General features: G+C 44.7%; 2 long non-coding RNA genes across 2 annotated transcripts in view; both read right to left on the bottom strand.

Annotated features, from left to right (window-relative positions):
* The window catches only part of LOC129153259 (uncharacterized), a 197043-nt gene that overhangs the window by 81049 nt on the left and 97526 nt on the right, over positions 1-18468 (bottom strand). The gene's annotated exons all lie outside the window — the stretch shown is intronic.
* On the bottom strand, positions 3115-3700 carry LOC139071611 (uncharacterized). The gene is made up of 2 exons (XR_011521459.1): positions 3262-3700; positions 3115-3193 (listed from the first exon to the last, which is right to left on the bottom strand). It is a non-coding gene; the product is annotated as an uncharacterized lncRNA (long non-coding RNA).

Raw genomic sequence — 18468 nt, 5'->3', positions numbered from 1 at the left:
CAGATCCTTGAGCTGAATCTTGTGGCATCGTGTCATTTATTCTTACTGGAGCCTCTCCCACCAATTTAACTGCTTCTATCTATAGATAGATAGATAGATAGATAGATAGATAGATAGATAGATAGATAGATAGATAGATAGATAGATAGATAGATAGATAGATAGATAGATGGATGGATGGATGGATGGATGGATGGATGGATGGATGGATGGATGGATGGATGGATGGATAGATAGATAGATAGATAGATAGATAGATAGATAGATAGATAGATAGATAGATAGATAGATAGATAGATAGATAGATAGATAGAGAGATAGAGAGATAGATAGATAGATAGATAGATAGATAGATAGATAGATAGATAGATAGATAGATAGATAGATAGATAGATAGATAGATAGATAGATAGATAGATGGATGGATGGATGGATGGATAGATAGATAGAAAAAAGATTAATGCAGCCCCAATAGGGAACAAGCCGGTCCCAAGCCTGGGTAAATGCAGAGGGTAGTGTAAGGAATGGATCAAAGGAAAAGATAGATGGATAGAAGAACTGTAATGATGATAGCATATTTTTCTATGCATTTTAGGGATTTGGGGGTATGTGACACCCGAAAAATTATTTCCCAGACCACCCCTTTGTAGGGCTGGCTAAATCCGGTCCTGGGTCACGAGCGGCCGAAATGAGTTTTCTCTGCAGGATGTCCAGTCTCCCCCTTAGAGATATGGTTGGAAGCTCGGTCACCTGGGAGGGGCTCAGCGTAGATCTGCTGCTCCTCCACATCGAGAGCAGCTATTTGAGGTGGCTCAGGCATCTGATTAGGATGCCTTCCCGATGAGGTTTTCAGGCACATCCAACCAGAAACAGACCAGAAGGAAGTTTTCCTGATAAGCATAGGAACATGGATGGATGAAGATATGTTTCTATGTTAAGAAAGTTCCTGGGTGACTAAGGCTTTCATGGAGTGGTGTGGTGAGGCAGGACCCAAACGCAGGTAGAGTATAAACCCTAATGTATTCTTCTCTGTCTGCGTCGGGACGCAACGCCATTATTCGCCCTTGCAAGCCTGCTGGAGAGGCCTCGCAAAGGCGGACGGAGTCGAGCTCTCTTTTCTAAACATCCGTCCGACGAGATGGAGAACGCAAGCTTGTGATTGGTCAGGACTCCGCTGTCGTCTACAGCGCCACCATTGCTTCCTCAAAAACTTAGAGAGCCGAGAATGTCTGGCGGCAGACACGAAGAAGCTTGAAGAATACCTAGCAAAAAAACTGTAAAATATGAAAGTTTTATTCCCCGTGACTGGAGGAGTGAAAAGAGCGTTTTATTCGTGGACAGAAATGACGGGAAACGTGGATTTAGAGGTGGTGAGTGCATGAAGAGGCGGAGGAGGATGAGGGACAAATTTGACCGTGTTAAAAAGTCTCAAGTACAAAAACAACACTATAAACACACTATCTTGGACCAGATACATGACAGGATACCAAAGAACAGTGCTACGACCTCTGTTGTCCGTGTGGGGAATTGCTTTGCAACGCACCCCAGGAGACGGAGAAGCATGAGGGCAAATTGTCTCCGTCCGTGTGTGCGCATCTCTCCCTTGTGGAATTGATGGAGAAGTATAAATTAGGCTTGAGCAGGAGGCAGTCAGCTAAAACTGAAGATTTACTTGCAGGGTGGCAGCATGAAGTGAACAAACCAACTGGACAGGACTTAACTAACTAAAACACAACTGAAGATCTGACACAGACAAGCACAAGAAACACAAGGAACAGGTGTGCTGGGTTCAGATAACTGGAAATGAGAGGCAGCTACTGACACAACACTAAAAAGGATTGTGACCCCGTTTGATTGCATCATGACAAGTTATTTTAAATGGAATGGTTTTATTTTTTGGTGACCAAGTTATGGAAAAGCAAAAGCTTTTTGTTATGAGTACAGAGGAAACAGTAGCTGCATTTTAAGTTTCAAACACTGTAAAAGCTTTAAAAGATCAATAAATAAATAAATGGATGAAAGATCCAGTGGCATGTCCAGATCTTTTAAAACGGGGTGGCCCAGGTGAGGCACTACTTTGTGCATATGTGGCACCAGTGGTTATGCTTTTTAGTTTTACCTCAAGCCTTTTGTGGACAATGAAAAGCCTATTTAAAGGGAATTCTCTGTGGTGACACCTGGGGTGGCCAATCAGATTCCAAGGGTGGCATGTGCTACCCCAGGCCACTCCCTGGGCACGCCCCTGGAAAGATCACTGATAATGATAACTGAGCTCATGTAAACAGCTGAGCTGTTACAGCAAAACCATTCAAACCAAGACATGAGGAAAATATTCCACTTATGGGAATGAAAGGGTTAAATAAATAAAAATAAATGTAGAAATCAAGCTTCCATTTGTTATGAATGCACTCATTTTGATAATACAATGATGGAAATAAATGGATTAGATTTTTTGGGGCCATCATAGCAATTCAACTAAATCTCCAGAATTACTCATCTTAAATAAAAAGAGCATAAAACTTAGCACACTTCAGCTGCGTAGAAAAAAAGGACGTTTAGTTGATGACATCATTATTGTGAGAGTGGTTTTTGGCAATCAATCTCATATTGTTGTAAAGCCTGATGCGTCACATATGAGTTGAATCCTCCGAGGACTGTGCATCCATGGAAAACAATGCAGCTAAACAGGCAGTGAGAAAATATTCCAAACATTGCTGCAACATTATGCTGGTTTTCACGTTTGTTCTGAGTAACTTTATGGATTAATTCGATTTTTCTCACAGTGATAAAAAAAAACATGACTGTTAGTAATTTTCATGCTTTATTCCTTTGCTAGTGGCCTCAGTAGTGTGTAGAAGATCCATATGCATCTACAACAGCTTGGCTCCTCCCCTTTTTGTTATCACTAGCTTGGCTCCTCCTCCTCATGCTGCACACCTGGAGCTGAAAACAAGAGTAAACATAGGAGATAATTGGAAGTGACTTTGGAACATGGGCCGTGTTCGAGATGAGCCAGGTCTGCGCAGATGTAATCAACGGTGATCGGCGCGCAGTGCATGTGTCATGTTGGGTTGAAGTCTTTTGACCCACGACATGCAGAATCACACACAGGCAGAAGGTGAGTAAAATTATTTATTAAAGTTGGATGAGTGATGCAGATGTTGAATGGGATTCGGGAGGTTCTGATGAAGTTCTGCAGCAGAAAACCAGAGTGAGTAGTTGCAGGACAACGGGCATAAAGGTAATGAGATTTTGTCTTACGGTTTCCAGTTAGTTAGAGAGAGTTTTGAGAGGAGGGCACGTCAGGGCTGGCTGAGTTGGTCGGGCGAGAGGCAGAGGAACTGGCTGGGAGCTGAGCACCGGAGTCCAGGTTGTACTGATGACAGGTGGGGGTTGGAGAGCAGGCGGTCAGGGGCGAGTGACGGGCTGGTGAGCAGGATGATCCGGTGAGTTTCTTGCTTGGTGGTGGAAGTTGGCAGATGAATGGAAGGTACCTGAGGAGGTCAAAGGTAACAGGGCAGATTAACTTGATCGAAGCGAGGTAAACAGGAAATACAAAACAGGCAAGGTTCTGGCGAGAATACTACCCAATACTGAGTAATCATCCAGCGCTGATGTATTGTCCCAACACTCCTTAAATCCCCTGACCACTGATGAGGAGATCAACAACAGCTGCTCTCCGGACACACCCACCTGCACACAGAGAAACTCAAACAGGTGGTAGCTCAGCACAGACCATGACAGCATGCCGGTTAGATTTGTGCCCGACTTAACACCGACTTGCTCTGACGTCATACCTATGTAGGCAACGATAACCTTGTGAGATCAAGGCGGCTGCAGATTTTGGAGGAAGACACTGCAGTTGCTCTCCACCAACTGCAAAACCTAGGGCATGATTGGAAACGCCTGGCTCTCACCTGATCTAAGATCTGATTGGTTCAATTCTGATCCAAACATCCTGTGGTGGAATGCGAAATGTTAGTTGGTCACATGTATTCTGATGATGACAACTATCTAGACCATGAAGAGAAATGTGATTTGTGTTCTTTTGTCACGTTTCCTATGAGCACACTAAAACTCTACAGCTGATAACCTTTACTTATTATTACAGTCCTATCTTCATAAGCACATGTCTACAATGTATGATACCCACAAGCATGTGGGAATGTGTTTCAGTTGCTACCAGGCACCAGAATTTTAAACAAGTATGAACGCTAACGTAGTATCAGCCATCGTCAACCGCAAGCTACAAGTAGGGAAATGTGTCCAAATGTAACTCCGGCTTTAAGCCACTCCCCCTGCTGCGTCCGTCTGCTCTCGTCTTTTCCAGGCGAGGTGCTGCTCATCTCGATCAAGGCCATTTTTTGGGGTGGTACCCACACCTTTAGTTGTGTTGCTCATTCCACCATTCTTACAAGGACTACATTTTAGTAAGGGTGACTGATCAGGCTTTCCAACAACATGAAGTCTATCATCAAGAGTTGTTACAACGAAGAAATAATCAACCAAGAAACCATGTCCAGACTCTTTGTTCTACTCTTAATTGTATGAAGTTGTTCCAACTTGGAAACATGGAGCCAAAAATCTGTTTTTTGTACATCAGTGTAGCCTTTTCATTTGTGGGGTACAGATCGCAACAGGACATAAAAAAGATTTCTGAACCTTCTTCGTCTGTTTTGAGTGTTTCTTCCAGCTGCCCACGAGCATCAAACGAGCTGTTACAGCTGGAAGACAAATCAACAGATTTGCTTCGGCCCACAGGTTATGTTTAATTTATTTCTGTTAGATAATGCTGCTCATGAGGTTGCCTTGTTAGTTTATTCTGTCTTTGAAGGGCTTTTGCATTCAAGAGGCCCACTTCACTCTCATCACTACATCTCATTCAAATTGCATGTTTGCCAGAATCCCTTGTGATTAGCATTGCAGAGATACTTGCATAAATTTGACCGAGTAACTTTCGGACATCATTAGTGTATTCATAACACCAAGTTTCCTGCTTTGTGCGTGAGTTCTTTTTGGGGCAAAAATTCCAACATAATTGGGGATAAAAGGTCCTGCAGTTTATGCCAGCTAATTCCACATTTCTTTGGGGGTGATGAGTGGAGATGTTAGACAGCAGGGCTGTGCTCAGAGACAGGACATTGATTGGGATGTTGGCTGTTGTTTCTGAACCTCGGGAGCTATAGCCTGGCAAGCCAGAGTAAGTAAATGTATTATTTTGTCTGCCAACGCTCCATTGACGGCTCTCGGTTGCGGGGCGGGTTCTACCGTTGTCTTTCAAATGATCTCCGCATGCTGCTGGACAATGAATGTGACATACTCACCGCAACAGCTATCGGTAAATGAGGCGGTGCGCAGTTGAAGAAGGAGAAAACACATAATTTTTTCTAAAAAAAAATCACTTCAGTACATCTATCTGCTCCTGATTCTAATGAAGCCCAAGATCTAATAATCCAACATTGTTGTAAAAGCCGTTTCAAATGAGCTGTCGCCATCTTGTTTCACTCTGTTGCATCATCCCACCCACCAGTCATGTAGAGTGCCCTGATTGGCCCACAAAACGGATAAAGCTCTGTGATTTGTTCACCAAGCAGATAGAGCACAATGATTGGCCCACCACTATGGACAAATCACAGCTGTTTATGTGTTTGAAATCCCTCTAGAGAGCTGTGATTGGCCATCCAGAATGCTGTTAGGGGCTGCAGAGGTTCCAGTGGTGCGTTCCTAGACCAAACTTCGCAAAGGCTACGGGAGCTACGGAAAACCAGTCAGATGTTGCCTGAAAGATGGTGTTGTTTGGAAAGGAGTCAAAAAAGAAGAGGTTACTTGAGGACAAGCATGTACTGAAAACATTTCCAGGATAAGAAAAGTAGAAATCATGCTGTAGACAAGATAGGGCAATCACAGCTGCACTTTGGGGGAGAATCTTTCCCATCGCTCAGTGTTCAGAGAAACACACTTAATCTTTCAGTTTGTTTGGGCGTTTTATTCCCTGGAGGTCTAATTTAGTACGAAGTGATCGGATTAGCTGAGCTCTCCTGGAGCCTCTCTCTTGGGAGCCACCACCGAGGGCATCACTTGAATCACCATCTGAAGATGCAGAGACAAATTACCCTTCTTATTAAAAAGGATATCTTTTTAATCTTTTTCCTGCAAATCCAGATCAGCGGTGATTCGCTTTTCTGCAGCACGTTGTTGTGTAGGGAAACATTTAGGCTGCATTTGTTGTCATCTTCCTCCGCTTATCCGGGTCCGGGTCGCGGGGGCAGCATCCCAACTAGGGAGCTCCAGACCGTCCTCTCCCCAGCCTTCTCCACCAGCTCCTCCGGCAGGTCCCCAAGGCGTTCCCGGACCAGATTGGAGATGTAACCTCTTCAAAGTGTCCTGGGTCGACCCGGGGGACTCCCGCCGGCAGGACATGCCCGAAACACCTCCCCGGGGAGGCGTCCAAGAGGCATCCTGGCCAGATGCCCAAACCACCTCAACTGGCTCCTTTCGATCCGGAGTAGCAGCGGTTCTACTCTGAGTCCATCCCGAATGTCCGAGCTCCTCACCCTATCTCTAAGGCTGAGTCCGACCACCCTACGGAGGAAACTCATTTCAGCCGCTTGTATCCGCAATCTCGTTCTTTCGGTCATTACCCAAAGCTCATGACCATTGCCCAAGATTTTGCCTCGGCAACTGCTACTGCTGCACCCGCTTGGCTATCCGGTACCTGTCTGCTGCCTCCGGAGACCCACAGACCAGCCACGCCCTGTAGGCCTCCTTCTTCAGCCTGACGGCTCCCCGAACCTCTGGTGTCCACCAGCGGGTACGGAGGTTGCCACCACGACTGGCACCGGCCACCTTGCAACCACAGCTAACAACAGCCGCCTCAACAATCGCAGAGTGGAACAAGGCCCACTCGGAGTCAATGTCCCCCACTGCTCTCGGGACACGGTCGAAGCTCTGCTGGAGGTGGGAGTTGAAGACCGTCTTAACTGGTTCTTCTGCCAGGCGTTCCCAGCAGACCCTCACTATGCGTTTGGGTCTGCCAGGTCTACGCGGCATCTTCCCCTGCCATCTGATCCAACTCACCACCAGGTGGTGATCAGTTGACAGCTCCGCTCCTCTCTTCACTCGGGTGTCCAAAACATACGGCCGTAGGTGATGATAAGACTACAAAGTCTATCATCGACCTGCGACCTAGGCTGCCCTGGTACCAAGTGTACCGATGGGCATCCTTATGTTCAAACATGGTGTTCGTTATGGCCAAACTGCGGCTTGCACAAAAGTCTAATAACGAAACACCACTCAAGTTTAGATCAGGCGGGCCGTTCCTCCCAATCACACCCCTCCAGGTCAAGCTGCTTTTGCTTTTAGATAATTGCCAGAGATTGTTTAACACAGTGATCAAACTCTGCTTTGGGATATATTGCTATTCACAAACTTGTAAAGCAAATATTCAGATTAAAGATATGCTTATGTTAGAAAATATGCAGCATATAAATATAAATGCCATGTTTGAAGGCAAAACTGCATGCTTCTTCCTTCTTTAACACAAATAAACTCGTTTTTATTCACACGCATACATCTCTGCACAGTAACCATTTTCTGCTTTTTTACTGTTTATGACTCTTGCTCCAATTATATATAACATTCATATAATTTTATCTGCAAAATAGTGTTTACTCCATTCATCAATATTCAGTGACATGTTCAAATAGCATACAAGCTTTTCATTTTTGTCTTCATCTTTGCAGACACACTCCAATATTTTATGACTTGAATGCATTTACAGATATCGCAGACATCTGTTTCTGCCTACCACCAAAAGTCAAAATTGGGGAATAACGCTTTTTATAATGCTTGTGTGTTTATGTGTGTGTGTTTGTGTGTTGTTATTAGCAAACCATGAATGGATTTTAATGAAACTCTCAGAAGACATTCACCAGATGTAAATATACAACAGTGTGTTTATTTGGATTGTCAAGAAATAAAGCCTTAATCTGGCTGAAGTCAGACTGAACTGGATTTCTCCTAATCGGGCTAAGGCACCCAGATAGTGCGGTTGGAAAACCAATCCCAGTTCAAACCAAGCTATGACTGACTCAGACAACCCCCATCCAGAAGTGACTGAAACACATACATTCTCTTCTGATGTTTTCATCACCACAAGACTCTGCACGAGTCTGATGTGAAACTCTGTGAAACTACAGTACGTACTAAGGTTGGGCAATACACAAAACACTTCCAAGCGATATTCGTCATTTCAAAAAATGATGGTGGACGATAGATTCATGCAGGAGACATTTAGATGTTCTGTGGGCCTGGCACGTACCATGTGCTTCATCAATCACAATCGTGCTTCCTCAGTTTGCAGGAGCAGGCCACGAGTTTTGCTGTTATCCAAAGTTTATTAGCTAATTATTGAGTCAGTCAAATATAAACTGTGCAGCAGTTGCTTTGCACTGCATATGGTGGTACTTCTGATCTGTCAGCCCAAAGTTGATGATTTTGCCCCAGCAGAATGTTGGTAACTCCCAACTGGTTGGAAACTAACATTTCAACACTAACAGGAATTATGAGAGATACATCTGAAAGACATTTTTAATGTTTTCTGCAATTATGTTGTTATGATTGTGAATGCAAGATTGTTATTGACCAACTATCTCATTGAAGTATTATTGGACTTTTAAAAAGACCCTTCTTTTTCGAGATTGTTCTATTCTGTCAGCGACACGAGGCTTTGAATGGTGAGTTAAGCATTATTTAGAATTTTCAAGGGGTAAACGTTTACTGTGTCTACATCTATGGTTGAACCCTTGATCGCCCTCTGCTGCCCTCTCTCCCCTCTCCGATGATGCAGTCCCATGCACGATCCAACGTGTAAACTCCATCGTCTCTGTTCATGGTCCCACATCCACGTCTCCTTATCTCTATGGCTTCCTTTATCCATCTTTTGTATTTCTGTTGTTCTGTGTTTATGACTGCATCATCGGAGAGGGGAGAGCGGGCAGCAGAGGGTGACAACTTCCTCTGCTGCCCGCGGATAAACGGAGTAGGAAGTGACGCCACCATCAGCGTCAGCTCTGAGGAAGTTTGCAGCCGTGAATTAAATTGTCAGCAAGGTAAAAAGAAACCTTTTCTTTGTTTTAAAAAATAACCGACAATGCAAAAAGTAGTATAACTTGTCCAGTCACCCAACCTTAGTGCGTGCCAAATGTAGTGTACTGCAGCATTGTTCCTTCCACCATTTATTATGTCCTGCTCTTACGCTGCCTGCTTTACTCCCGCCAGCATTTTTCTCCTGTACATGTTGCTATAGGCTCACCTGAGGAGTACTGACAAGAAAGGGCGCATGTTGCCACCTACTGTAATGGAGTCAAAAACACTTCATTTAATAATTTGATTTTCTAATGGACATTTAAGGAAAAAGGCTCCCATTCTGGTTAAGATACTACTTTGATTATTGTCATAGCTCAACCCAAATTGAGCCCAACTGAGACACGCGAGATGGGTACAAAACCATCTGAAGAAGAAGAAACAATCTTTTATTTGGCGCCCCCAAGATAAAAAAAATAAAGAAATAAAACATTTTTTTAATTGTTAAAAATATAAAGAAGGGAAAAGATAAAAACATTGCCAGTTTATAGGATAAACATAGTTGCAGGCAGGAGCTTGGCAAGAACTCCCTACGTCACCATGACACCTCCCTCAATCGCCATTTGTGAGACAGACAATTACTGCAAAATTACAACAAAGCAAGGCAAAACGGATGCTGCAAAATTAGTGCAACGCCACAAAAGACACACCGTTGCGGTAATATTACGTTGATTTGTCAGCACAGTGTGTCTTGTCAAAAGGGCTTTAGAGTCCCAGCTAACTGACTGGATCCAATACAGAAACGAAGACAACTCATACAGAACCTGAGTCAATCTTGAGATCTTATTTTCTAATTCAAATTATTTGACAAAAGTCTGTATTTTTAAAGAAAGTAGTGTAAATGAAAACTTATTTACAGAATGATAGCCTTTAATTATCTGTTGTTACCACCACAACCCAGAAAACTGAGTGTTTTATCAGCTTTGTTAAACTTGATACTGCATGTTTTAGGTGTACTAGTGAGCATTTCACCAGGCTGCTTTGGAATATCTAAATCAAAATTATTTAATGGCATTAAAACGGTTTTAAACTAGAAACAAGGTCATTACCTCAAACCTACACTGTGCACTTCTGCCTCCCAGCAGGGCCGTGGGGCTTTCAAAGGTATTACAGCTGAGCAGTCGCATCAATGCAAATGTGTTTTCATGTTCTGCCCCGTGGGAGTATTTGTGTGTTGTTGTCAAGTGATCTTAATGTCACCGTGCGTGGTTGAAGAGATTGTTTTCTACAGCGGCATAGACAGAGCCCACACAGACACGATGCCTATTCATGAGCAACAAGCTGACAAGGACATGACCAAACACGCTGCACATGTTGCCTATCTGCAATATTGTTCATTAAAACACAATCTGCTTTACAGGAACCTAGAATGGTGGAAGAGGCGGGATTTACTGCAGGGAGACATGCACTGCGGCAGCAGTGTGTAGCACCCAGCCACTGATGCATGATAGAGACGTCAACCTGCAGAGTTGTTATCAATCAATAGCCATGATTAATATGATCATGTTATTCTTTGGAGCTAAACAGGCTGTGGGACAGTGTTAATCTACCTGTCAGCCTGCTCACACACTCCCACCCCCACCTCCCTGGCTACAACGCCGACTGTCAGTTTGATATTTGTTTGGTTTTCCCATTGATCCTGTTACGGCTGAATCATTTAACTGGGTAACAACTGCATCACCTCCGTGAATCATTGCACTGGTTTCAGTGGGTTTAGTTACACCCTCATGCAGCCTCTTTTCTCATCACACACACACACACACACACACACACACACACACACACACACACACACACACACACACACACACACACACACACACACACACACACACACACACACACACACACACACACACACACACACACACACACACACACACACACACGTGACTTTTCCACCTGGTATGGGAATATAAATGATCAATTTCCCAAGTTGAAGTAGAAATGCTCATAGAGGAAAATTAAATCCCATGCCTCGGGCTGATGGGATATTTATCTCTCCCGTTTTTATCTACTGCTCTCTTCCCTCAGTTGGCACATTTTCCATCAGGGACTTTCTCCTTCAAACAGTTGCACTGTGTGCACACCAAGACACAGTGCTTTCTTCTCTCAGAAATCAAGTGGGTTATTTTTATTTATTTATTTATTTTTATAAATAAATGCACCTTGGACCCAAGATGAATGTGGAAAGGAGCTAGATGCAGCAATCCTGCACCTTTTCCTTCACACCAAAGCAGCTCAAACAAAGGTTTTGTTAAACACCTGACGTCAAGTGCACAGATTGTTTTAAAGGGACGAGTCAGTCCTAATTGGTTTAGGCCGCTTTAAGTACTTAAACAGATGTTTATCTTAAGAAGGCATCTGCTCACAGCTCAGCCAGTCTCTGACTCCAGCCACCAATCAGCTCTGATTGTACTCCTAGCTGACGATAAACATCTCTGTCTGATCTCTTTGGGGCTTGGCTGCTTCTACGTGTTGATATTGTTTTGTACTCTTGGTTTTGGCGTAGTAGACGCCAGCAGCTGCTGGCACCAGCAGGTAGTTCAGGTGATGAAAATTATTTTCTCTGGCGTACCTCGATAGGAAGCAGTATTGATCGGGACGCTGATGTGAAAGGAATTGAACCGCAGGAGGCTGGTGGAGTCAGTGGATGTCCGCAGCTCTTTGGATTCATCAGGCTGGCTCACAAACTCTGTGATTCTAACAATCAATGCGCCATTTAAGTAATGCATGGATCCACAGAGAGGCTGGCAGATGACATGTTTAAGGCGGGGTCATAACCGGGTTTCTAATGAGAGCACTGGATGACTCCCAGAGGCCTGAAAACCACTTACTGACACTTGGGAAATGAAGAAAAAGGGTAAAGTATCACGTAATGGATGCATTTGTGAGACATAACATGTCCGTGTCCATGTTTGTGTCCATGTCCATGTTTGTATCTGTGTCCATGTTTATGTCCATTTTTGTGTCCAGGCTTTTCTAATGTTCCCATGCAGCACATAGCTGATAAAAAGTTTATTTAATCTGACCAGTTTCTAAAATAATTAAGATCGTTACCGCTAGAGCAGAATTTAGACAGGAATACTTAAAGGCCCAAATTGGAGCTGTTCAGGGAGACCACTGTCCTCTACACGTCAGATTTCATTGCCTCGAGTTGAAGAAATGTTGGGAAATTGATGGTGAGACCCTGCTGAGTGAAGGCAGAACTGAGGTTTAAATGAGACGTGGTGTCGCGGGCAGCTCAGCCCTGGTAGAACACACACACTTACACACAGAATTAAATTCAGAAACATTCATTTAAAGCACTTTAATCAGATACTTGACTGTTAGGGTTGGTTGGTGACACATGAGAACCACGCAGCACGTGTCCTGCCTTTCTCCCATCAGGTTTGTAACTCAGAAAAGCAGCAGGAAGTTCTCTGCAATAAGGAAAAATCACCTCGGCATGTGAAATGCAGTTTTAAAATAATATCTGTGCTTTGTTCCTACTTTAGATTTCACTTGTCACACATGAAGGGATGTTTTTCATGAACCAGTCATGTTCTGTTCCTATCTGCAGCTCTAGCCATGGCCATCCAAGCTCTCAATTCATTTGCTACGATCTCCAATATAACTGGATGCTTGTGAGTCGTTCTCTGTAGAGTAAAGCTCATGCTCTCCTGTTTCAGGAAATGGATGTTAGCTGGAAGAGCAGGGTGCTGGAAACAGCAGGATTTGGGGTCTTACTTGTTATTATTCCTGATATAAAGATGTTTTGTCTCGGATTGGCTAACAACAACATGACTCTACCACTGACTCTGTTTGCTCTGCAACACTGATGTTTCATTTCCTAGGGTGAGCAAACATCCTCTTATGGGGGAGCTGGAAGCCCTCAACTTAGACATCCAGGGGGAGCCCGAATAAACATCTTGTTTCTACCTATATTACATTATTTATATGAACTCTCAGCCTACCGGGGATTCTTTTGAGCAGAAAGGACGGAGAGCTGCAGAGCGCTGAATGTTGATGCACTCCAGGCAGCTGCATTCTGCACACAGCCACAGTAACATTCTCAAAGTGTCGCCACTCCAAAAACTATAATTAACGCATGACCATTAACGTCTGCTCATATTCTCAGGTATTTCCTGTCTTTTATTTGGGCCTGACCCGCTCTGCTGTTCATCCCCTGTGCTCCGATGACGTCACCTCATTGGCGCAGCTGAGCAGCGTTCCGATATTTGTGTAGATCCCATTGACCTGCTTAGTTCCAAAGAAACTCATGAGGTGAAAAAGGAGGAAGCCAGGCAGCATTTTTTGTGGAAGATGGAGAGGAGATAAAGGAAGATAATTGAGAGACAGGACAGGAAAAGTGATGATTTTAACCCTCTCAGGCTCAAAATAAGTTCTGATGAAAGGACGAACAACAAAGTTCTTCAGGGGTACTTCTGAGTTTAAAAATGCTCATGAAATATGTATGTGTGTCACAATCTGCTCCTGCCTCCCTGACTGTGTCTCTCCCCTGCCTGATTTGACTTTATTGTTCTCACCTGCCCCGTGGTAATCTGCCCATGTGTTCCTGATTTTCCCTTGTGTATTTATACCTCCCTTCTTGTATCAGTCTTTGTCAGATCATTGTTTGTTTTCAGCATTGTTTTTGTTCTGTTGTTCCAGCTCTGCCATTAAAACTACTTTTATTTCATCCGTGCCTGCATTCCTGCCTCCTGATCTGCTCCACCACACATGGTCCGCCGTCATCCACACCCGCAACGTGACAGAATGATCCGACCAACCTGGACCTGTGGTGAGCTCTAAACATCTGCCTGGAGGATTATTTTTTGCTTTTTTTCCATTTAGCGGAGGGGGATTCCGACTCGAGGGGTTTCGGCGCATCCTACCTGTTTCAGGGGTGGTCGGACCCGTTGAGGGGGTTTCGGTGCATCCTATTTGTTCCCGGGGTGGTCGAACCCATTCTCCTCTCCTGCTTTCGGCCCCATCCTGTTTTTTCCCATGGAAGCCGCAGATCCTGGAGCTTTTGATGGAGTTACACCCCCTACGCACGCCAACATTCTCCGGGGTGGTAGGGCCGGTCTCCCCGCTCTTCTTCTGCTTCCCTGCACCCAAGCCTCTGCCTGTGACCCAGCGTATCGTGATGTGCACCTGCTCAGACCGTTTGTCGAGTACCTGCCGCCGAGCTGGGTTTTCTCGCGTTGCTCCTGCAGTTCAGCAACTTCCTGGTCCACGCCTGCAGGTCCTCCATGCTGCAGCCTCTTCAGAGTTCCACCGCTGCAGCCTCTTCAAGGTCCCACGCCTGCTGCTGCAGCCTCTTCAGGATCCCACGCCTGCTGCTGCAGTCTCTTCAGGATCCCACGCCTGCTGCTGCAGTCTCTTCAGGATCCCACGCCTGCTGCTGCAGTCTCTACAAGGTCCCACACCTGCTGCTGCAGTCTCTACTGGGTCCCACGCCTGCTGCTGCAGTTCCAGTTCTCGAGTTCGAGTCCAAGTGTTCCAGTTCGAGTCCAAGTGTTCCAGTTTCCGAGTGTTCCTGTTCCCCAGTGTCCTGTCGAGTTCCAGTGTCCCGCGCCTGCTGCTGTCGAGGTCCAGTGTCCTGCTGTCGAGTTACAGTGTCCCGCCCCTGCTGCTGTCGAGTTCCAGAGTCCAAGTTCCCGAGTTCCTGTTTCCAAGTTCCCCGAGTATTCCAGTTCCGAGTGTTTTCCCAGTGTCCTGTTGTCGAGTTTCAGTGTCCCGCGCCTGCTGCTGTCGAGGTCCAGTGTTCTGCTGTTGAGTTCCAGTGTTCCAAGTCCGAGTGTTCCAGTTCCTGTTCCAAGTCCGAGTGTTCCAGTTCCTGTTTCAAGTCCGAGTGTTCCTGTTTCAAGTCCGAGTGTTCCTGTTCGAAGTCCAAGTGTTCCTGTTCCAAGTCCAAGTGTTCCTGTTCCAAGTCCGAGTGTTCCTGTTCCAAGTCCGAGCGTTCCAGTTTCTGTTCCAAGTCAGAGTGTTCCAGTTTCCGAGTCCGAGTGTTCCAGCTCCCGTTCCGAGTCCGAGTGTTCTGGTTCCCAAGTGCAAGTGTCCCGAGTCTCCAGTGTTATGTGGCTTTTGTGGGCGTCTGGTATCCGCCCCTTAAGGGGGGGGGGGGGGGGGTATTGTCACAATCTGCTCCTCCCTCCCTGACTGTCTCTCCCCTGCCTGATTAGTCTTTATTGTTCTCACCTGCCCCGTGTTAATCAGCCCATGTGTTCCTGATTTTCCCCTGTGTATTTATACCTCCCTTCTTGTATCAGTCTTTCTCAGATCATTGTTTGTTGTCAGCGATGGCTTTGTTCTGTCGTTCCCGCTCTGCCATTAAAACTACTTTTATTTCATCCATGCCTGCATTCCTGCCTCCTGATCTGCTCCACCACACATGGTCCGCCGTCATCCACACCCACAATGTGACAATGTGGAGTAACCTGGTAGGTAGGTTTTAACATTGCAAATCTGCAACGCCTGCCTCCAGAGGGTTAAAGCAATTATTTATAAGCATGTAATATTTATATATTTGAGACAAGATCACCTTCAAAACTTGTTGACACAGCTAGGACCGTTTCAAGGCCTCTTGGGGGCCAAGGCAAAAGAGACAGAAGCCAGGTGTTCTGACAGAACACCAGGAAAATGGGTCCTAACGTGGTTTGTGTGGCGTTGGCGTAGTGTGGCGTCATCGGTAGGTGGATCCCCTGTCCTCTTTTTTGGAAATGGAAATATGGCCACCCTAGTTTCCACAAATAACACAAACCTGCAGGAGTTCTGCCATAGTGTGGAGTGGCTAATGCTAACCATTTCTTTTAATAGACATGTTCTCTGCTGTTTCCTGGGTGTTAAACCACCAACAGCCTTCCTTGTTGTTAATCAAGATGGACGAGTCCATACATGTTAGGTGACTGTGTGACACAGATCTGTCAGGCTTTTCTAATTTGAGCATTTCCCCGTCTATATTCCATGTTTGGCTCAGTGTCCACTTTCATATTCATGTCCATGTCCATGTTTGTGTCTGTGTCCATAATCTTGTCAATGTCCATTCTTGTGTCCAAATCCATGTCCATGACTGTGTTTGTGTCCATGTTTGTGTTAAAGTCCATGTCCGGGTTCATGTCCGTGTTCTTGTCCATGCCATTATCCATGTCAATGTATATGTCTGTATCCATGTCCATGTTTGTGTCTGTGTCCATGTTTATATCCATGTTGGTTTTCATGTCCGTGTTTGTGTCCGTGTCCATGTCCATGTTTGTTTCCATTTCCATGTTTGTGTCCGTGTCAATGTCCCTGTCCACGTTTGTGTCTTTATCCATGTCCATGTTTGTGTCCATGTCCATGTTTGTGTCCATGTCCGTGTTTGTGGTCGTGTCCATGTCCATGTTTGTTTCCATGTCCACGTTTGTGTCCGTGTCCCTGTCCATGTTTGTGTATGTGTCCATGTCCATTTTCATGTTTGACTTTCTGTCCATGTACATGTCCATGTCCATGTTTGTGTCCGTGTCCCTGTCCATGTTTGTGTCCATGTCCATGTCCATTTTCATGTTTGACTTTCTGTCCATGTACATGTCCGTGTCCATGTTTGTGTCTGTGTCCATGTCAATGTTCGTGTCCATTTCCATGTTCATGTCCATGTTTGTGCCTGTGACCATGTCCGTGTGTGTGTGTGTGTGTGTGTGTGTGTGTGTGTGTGTGTGCGTGCGTGCAGGCATGCTAGCGCATGTGTGCATGTAAATGACGTGTTCACTCTTCTATGAGGCAGGTTTGCTCATGTACTGATGAATGTGTGACACACGAACCACTGATGGGATCTAAAAGGCTGAAACATTTTTTTACTTCATTTTTAAGAAACCTGTAGATAGATTAATTTTACTCAGTAAATAATCCCTAGAATGATTCTGAAAAAAAATTGTGTAGACACACACACACACACACACACACACACACACACACACACACACACACACACACACACACACACACACGCACACACACACACACACACACACACACACACACACATGTGACTATGCAAATACACCTAAGGGCCTACATGGTAACTTGATGTTCTGACACATGCTGCATTTTACTTTGCGGATGTTTCTCTATATTTGACTTTAACAAGCAGCATATCAGCGTGTTTTCTTTTCCTGTTATGTTGTGTGCAGAAACAAAGATTATTATTTCAAACTTGCAACATGTGCCCATGTTCGTGTCCATGTCTATGTTCCTGTTTGTATCTGTGTCCATGTCAGAGTTCCTTCTGAATGTTCTCAGTTTCTTCCCAGACCACAGGGCTGCGCTCTAAGGCCTTCAGAATTTTGTTCTTTGAAAATCATGAACTCTTTTAAATAGAAATTTTGTCCAAAGGTGAAGAAAAACAAACAAAAAAACATAAGAACGTTTAGCATACGCACTGCAGGGAAAACCAAAATATAAATAAAGAGAATTTCTAACCTTTAACAGCAGCTGAATGAGGGACTCTAGTCTGGTGGAGTTCCCTAATATTTCTGCCATGACAGCTTTTATTTTATTTGCTGAGCTCCTCACCTACACGGGACTACACCTTGAACCTTGTTGTCTACCCTCTAACTTCTCCTGATGCTCACTGTGCAAAGCTCCTCAGGCAGTCTGGTTCACATGATCACTTCTTGACCTCATCAACCCCAGGGCTATGCTCAGCTGATTTTGACCAGACTAAATGTTCCAACAAATAAAAAAATAACATCAAGAAAAGCTTCTTCTGAATATGCTCAAATGTTTATTTTAAGCAGAGAAGGAACAAAACGATTCCAGAGACGAAGAACTGAGGAAATCAGAGCAACAATAGAACAAAAGCAAGAGGCCTGATAGGGATTTCACAGAGGAGTGTCTTCTTATGTGAAGGAGATTGTATTACACACTTGCTGACATGCCATCACCATGCACCTATTCTATAGACAGTCAGTAGAACTGCATTCAAGAACAAACTGATACTAATTCTCAACCTCATTTATATGCAAATTCATTTTTGTTCCACCTCTTTCCTCCCAGACTGGGTGTGGATGTTTTCTGATTGCAGGATTGTTTTATGATATGATGGGCCAAAGGGATTTACCTGTGTGTGCGTGTGTGTGCGTGTGTGTGTGTGTGTGTGTTTATGATGATCGATGCTGTTGCTGCTCACTCCCCCTCTCCCTGTGAATATATGAAAGCTGAACTTGTCTCCTTTATTTTCCAGATTTATTAGTATTTCTTCTAGTGGATGCTGCTTGTTGTATTTTGCTTTTGTGTTCCTAAAACACTACATCACACCCTGTTGTAAATCTGCCTGTTGAGGACCCTCACAGCTTCCTCCGA

The sequence above is a fragment of the Nothobranchius furzeri genome, chromosome 9 (assembly GCF_043380555.1).
Source record: "Nothobranchius furzeri strain GRZ-AD chromosome 9, NfurGRZ-RIMD1, whole genome shotgun sequence".
Lineage (NCBI taxonomy): Eukaryota > Metazoa > Chordata > Actinopteri > Cyprinodontiformes > Nothobranchiidae > Nothobranchius > Nothobranchius furzeri.
This window is presented reverse-complemented; position numbering and strand designations above follow the sequence as displayed.